General features: G+C 54.3%; 1 long non-coding RNA gene across 2 annotated transcripts; it reads left to right on the top strand.

Annotated features, from left to right (window-relative positions):
• Positions 1-837: 837 nt before the first annotated feature.
• Positions 838-4,782, top strand: LOC122173398 (uncharacterized). Of its 2 annotated transcripts, none has more exons than XR_006173873.2 (3): positions 838-1,318; positions 1,503-1,538; positions 3,260-4,782. It is a non-coding gene; the product is annotated as an uncharacterized LOC122173398 (long non-coding RNA). The 2 variants fall into 2 exon arrangements; XR_010593525.1 differs by having other exon boundaries at positions 2,799-4,782.
• Positions 4,783-6,051: the final 1,269 nt, after the last annotated feature.

Below are 6,051 nucleotides of genomic sequence, written 5' to 3'. Positions count from 1 at the left end.
CCCCACCACAGTTAGGGAATCCCATTGCAGCAAAGCCATCCACTATGACCTGCACATTTCCCAGAGTCACTACCTTTCGTAGCAGCACCTGAGTGATTGCTTTGGCTACTTGCATCACAGCAGCCCCCACAGTAGATTTGCCCACTCCAAATTGATTCCCGACTGACCGGTAGCTGTCTGGCGTTGCAAGCTTCCACAGGGCTATCGCCACGCGCTTCTCAACTGTGAGGGCTGCTCTCATCTTGGTATTCTGGCGTTTCAGGGCAGGGAGCAGCAAGTCACAAAGTTCCATGAAAGTGCCCTTACGCATGCGAAAGTTCCACAGCCACTGGGAATCATCCCAGACCTGCAACACTATGCGGTCCCACCAGTCTGTGCTTGTTTCCCTTGCCCAGAATCGGCGTTCCATGGATAGAACCTGCCCCGTTAACAACATGATCTCCAAAGCACCGGGGCCTGTGGTTTGACAGAATTCTGTGTCCGTGTCCGTGTCCATGTCCATGTCCTCATCACGCTTGTCGCTGCGCTGCCGCCGCCGCTGCCTCCTCGCCTCGTTTTTCTGGTCCTGGCTCAGCATAAACTCCACGAGAACGCGCGAGGTGTTTACAATGTTCATGACTGCTGTCTTGAGCTGAGCGGGCTCCATGCTTGCCGTGGTATGGAGTCTGCAGTGTTCACCCAGGAAAAAAGGCGTGAAATGGTTGTCTGCCGTCTGTTGCTTTCATGCAGGGAGGGAGGGAGGGGTGAGGCTGTAACCAGAACCACCTACGACAATGTTTTTTGTCCCATCAAGCACTGGGATCTCAACCCAGAATTCCAATGGGCGGGAGAGACTGCGGGAACTATGGGATAGCTATGGGATAACTACCCACAGTGCAACGCTCCAGAAATCAACGCTAGCCCCGGAACATGGACGCACACCGCGGAATTAATGTGCTTAGTGTGGCCGCATACATTCGACTTTATACAATCTGTTTCCCAAATTAGAATTATATAAATTCAGATTAATCCCGTAGTGTAGACATACCCATAGACAAGCTGGGATCTGCATGATGCTTGGCCAGGTTGATGGGCCCAGGGTTTCCTCGTTTTGCAGGGACCTCTGCTTGCTTTGGCTGCCCTAGATTTTGCCTGCAGATTAGAGACAACATGTGATGGACACAGGAAGACACGAGACATGATAGACTTCCTGTAGTTGGAGCAACCAGCTGAGTTCCTCATTTGGGACCCGGAGTTGGACTCCAGGGTGTTGGTGGCAGCGCTGAGGGGCCCCTCGCTGCCCCCATCATGGCATCTGCTCTCACTGTCCTCTTCCTCGGTGAGTATCGGATAAAGCCAGGGTGTGTGGCCATGGGGGGCAGATCTGAGACCAGGGCATGTGCCCAAGGGGAGTGGGGGAGATCTGAGACCAGGGCATGTGCCCTTGGGTGTGGGATCTGAGACCAGGGTGTAGGATCCAGTTGCTTTGGGATCTGGTCACTAACGAGCCGTCTCCTCTCCAGGCTGCTGGCTGGCCGGGCACAGCGGGGTGTGGGGAGGTGAGTATCAGTCTGTGGGGAGGATGGTAACATCAGGGATGGGGGAGGGGATGCATGGGGTGGGGAAAAGAGGAACTGAGCCCTGAACCTTCCCCAAAACTCAACCCAAACTCCCCCTGTGAGCTCAGACCCAGCCCCGTTCTTCTCTGCCCCCCACCCCCTGCCATGGAGTAACTAGGAGCTGAATCTGGCTCCCAGGGTCCGGCGAAGCAGACGGGAACCATCCCCTGGTTCAATGTCCTGCCCCCAACAGTCTGAGAATCAGGGCGGGGGGGGCGGGCACGGGACGTGGATTTATTTCAGCTCATGCAAACGCTAACAGGGCCTGTCTGTGGGCTCTAGATCCCCTCGGGGAACCGAAACGTTCACGGTCAGTGCAGCCATGGGGGAGAACCCCCCAGATCCACCCCAACAGCCCCCTCCCCTGCACTCACAGCCCCCACATTCCCAAGGCCTGGGTAAAGGTGGGTCTCGCGTGACTCCCGCCAGTCACAGACTCTATTTCTGACCCTGGGCAGGGGGAGGGGTCAGAGCTGCAGGGGGCCCACAGCTCAGGCTCCCTGTCTGGTCTGAGCTGGGTCTGTGGAGGGCCAGGGGATCCCTCATGCAGTCGGGTCCTAAGCTACATATGCGTGAATCCCTGGCAGGGGACAGACTCCTAGAGAGGCTGAAAGAGGAATAGACTTAATTGGGGTGGGGGGAGGCAGGGGGCTGTGTCTCCCCTGTTTAATCCCTGTCTTTTTTTGAAAGCAAGGAGAGAATACCCCAAACCCCCTGTCACGGACTCACAGGTTATGCCCACTTTGGCTGGTGCAGTCCCTGAGGGGAACCCCCTTCAGTGAGACAGCCCTTCTCGGGGGTCCACTTTCTCTTGGGGGTTAAGCCCCTCCACCTCCTGGAACCGCACCTCTGAGACTTAGCACGTCTGTCTCTCGCTGTGGGCCCCCTCAGGGAGTCCCCTCGCTCTGGGCCCCCTGGGCCTCTACCCCCAGAGGAAATAATGCTGTCCTGATCTCTAGCCCGGAGCGACTCTCAGCCAGTGTAAAACAGGAGGGTTTATTGAGCATCTGAACCCAGCACAGGAAACTCTCAGGGCCCTCAGGCCTGGCCTCCCTCAGCCCAGCACATCCAAGTCTCCCCTGCATCCAGGTGGGCTCTGCCTGCTCCCCCTCTCCAGTCCCAAGACCCCGCTGCTTCCCAGCTGGGCATCTGAGATCACCGGCCCCAAAGCCCCACCTCTGTCCATTGTCTTCTCTTCAGGTAAACAGGGTCCTCTGGCCCTCTCTGGCTGGAACCAGCTGGTCAGGTCACTGGGGCCTCTCTCTACATCCCATTGTCCTCCCACTGGCCAGAACCCACTGTGACTGCTAAGCTGGGCTTCCAGGTCACCAGGTCACCGGTCGCTGGGGTATCCATTCTCCAGGCCATTGGCTGGGGTCCCAAGTTCCATCGCCCGCCGGTCCTCTGTACCAACAAACTCCCTCTCCCATCACCTCGTTAAACCAGCAACACCCAGGGAAACTGAGTCCCACCCTCTCTGCATGCAAACTATTGGAAAAACCAAGGAAAAACCAAGGAAACCCCTCCACTTCATCACACCCCCTATCTCGGTGAGCCCCAGCAGGGTGGTGGCGCTCAGGGGAAGCGTCACCATCCACTGTGCGGGTTGGTACCGATCCATGAAGTTCTTTCTGCATAAAGCTGGACACCTGAACCTGCAGGTGCGGATGGTGCCTGATGGGTCAGTGGCTGAATTTCCCATCCCCAGTGTCGGCCGGGAAGATGGAGGGAGCTACACCTGCGACTATCACTCCAAAACAGAACAGAATTGCACATCGCATCCCAGCGACCCCATCGAGATCATTGGAGCAGGTGAGGGACGAGCCTGGCTCCTCTTAATGTGTTTACAGGAGTGATACAAGCTTATATCTTATTCTCCTAACTCCAGATATAGAAATAATACATGCAAACAAATAAGATGAACACACTTAACAGATTACAAACTTTCTAATGACACAGAACAAGGGGTATTTAGCGTAAAGCATATTCCAGTTACATTATATTACACTCATAAGCATATGAAGTGCAACATCACAGAATAATCTCTCAGCCACTCAGGTACCATCAATAGGGAGGCTCCAGTCAATGCCCTCCAGCTTCCCAGCCTTGCACCCCACACCGGTACTGTCCTGCACTGGTCAGAAGCCAGTTCATTAAGTTTGCCCCTCCCTCAGTGTGGACTGGACATGCACTAGCCTTTGTAAACTGAGCTGAGATTTCCTAAGCACTTCAACCAAAACACACTGTTTTAGCTCAAATATAAAACAGATTTATTAACTCCAGAAGGAGAGATTTGAAGTGGTTAGAAGGAGCAGGCGCAGAGATCAGAGTTGGCTACTTAAGAAATAAAAATAAATTTGCAGTCTAAGTTCTACAAACGAAACACGATTTGAATCAGACAGTTTCTCCCCCGATGTTACAAGCAGGTTAAAGATCTTCAATACACAGACTGGACTCCATCCCAGCCTGGGACCAGCCTTCCCCGGTTCAAAGTCTTTGTCCTCCAGATGTTCCTCCAGATGTTGAGTTGTGGGGAAGAGAAGCCCAGGGATTATGTCCCTTCCCCTCTTTTATATTTTCTGTCAGTTTGCTGGAAAGATCTTTGCTGTGACCCGGGGATCAGGCAGTCCCCATTGGTCCAGCAATCTCCATTGTACACAGTCTCAGAGATAATGGATTCTTTCCTTGAGGGGTGTTGATGAGCGATTAACATTGTCTGCCTGATCCTTTGTTGCAGTTGAAAGATTGGCTGTGGGCATCTGCCAGCCTCACAAAATATTTCAGTAGCACACACAGCAATGCTTCAGAACTTCCCATACAAGGATCACACATACCATGCAACAGGACATGAATGTTCAAGATATCAAGACTTTTAAAATGATGCCTCACAAGGCAACTTTGTACCCAACCGATCATAGTTCTATCGTAGTGGTGAATACGGGGGATCCAGGGTGCTATTTTGAGATACAGATTGTCACACTGTGGTATCACCCTGGCGTGACCAGGGCCTGGGAAAGAGATGTGGAACATGTAAGAAACAGACTGTGAACTTCCTTTCCCTTGCAGAGATGGCTGTTTGCAGTGTCCCTGTGCCCACAGGGCGGGGTGACTTGTTTCCTGTAACCTTCCCCATTTTTACTTATTTTTTATGAGTTGCTGTTTAATAAATTGTACGTGCTCTGAACTCTATGTAATGATCAGCGGATCAGGGAAGCATCCGGTGCAAAGAGAGTGCCTGGAGTGGGGACAACCTCACCCCTGTCCTAAGTGATCACGACAAGACAGGGGGTCGAGCCCCCAAGGATCTGGGGCCCAAGCTAGCTGGGGTTATGAGGACTCTGCCGCACGGGAGGGAGGGAGGAAGGGGAGCCCTCAAGGGCAGGGAGGCCTCTGGGTAAAGGGAGTGGGAGCGAGGACTCAGATCCTTTCGCTAGCCAATCCCACCGGGGCGGGTATAAGCCAGGAAAGTTCCCCACGATAGCAGGACCATTCCCCTGCTTACACTAGGAGCAGGGTCAGCGGCCGCCCTGCCCGTCCGGAGAGTGAAATGAACCGGTTCCTCCCTGTAAGTGTGTGTGGGCCTATCCCTGCGGCACCTCCTGCTGGTCTCTTCTGGGAATTAGCTCATCGACCCAGGAGCGCCCTCTGCAGGCTGGTGAGCCACCTTACCGCTGGCCCCCCGTGTTCTTCCCAGACCCCTGGGACAGAATTTCTCTTCCTCTGATTTTCTTTTGAACCGGGTTGATTTAATTCACACGCTGAGAAAAGCCCCTTAGAACCAGGCGTTACAGTGTAAACCCAGCATCACCGCTCAGCTATGGTGCCAGGGGCAGCAAACCCAGGGGTCCCCCATCGCGCTGCTCCTCACACGGTGCCACGGAGAATGGGGGGCCACAAGGCCCTGCACCCCCGGCTTCCTGCGATTCACCATGACTCTCAGCCAGCCAGTAAAGCAGAAGGTTTATTTAGACGACAGGAACACAGTCCAAGACAGGTCTTGCAGGCACAGACAACAGGACCCCCTCAGTTAGGTCCATCTTGGGGTCCCCGGGCATCCCAGCCCCCTTGGGAGGTCAGAGCCCTGTCTGCCTCCCAGCCATATCACCAGCCAGCTCTGAAACTCTCCATCTAGCCTTTGTTTAGTTTCCCGGGCAGAGGTGTCACCTGGCCTCTAACCCCTTCCTAGGTTCTCATGTTACATGCTCAGGTATTCTCCATCGGGCAGACTCCCATCCCCCAATGCAGACTATCCTAGCCACATTCCCCTGTCAGCATTCACAGACCACAGTAGGAACAGTCCCAGTTCATCACACACGGCTTGTGTCACAGGTGGGGAGGTTGGCAGGCTGAGAGGGAAGGCTGCAGAGTCAAAGCCTCCAGCACCAAGAAATGCAATAGTTTCCTGAACGACCTTAACTCTGCCCCATCATGCAGGTCCATTACGACGCCAGCC

The sequence above is a fragment of the Chrysemys picta genome, chromosome 17, assembly GCF_011386835.1.
Source record: "Chrysemys picta bellii isolate R12L10 chromosome 17, ASM1138683v2, whole genome shotgun sequence".
In the NCBI taxonomy this organism is placed as follows: Eukaryota; Metazoa; Chordata; order Testudines; family Emydidae; genus Chrysemys; species Chrysemys picta.
This window is presented reverse-complemented; position numbering and strand designations above follow the sequence as displayed.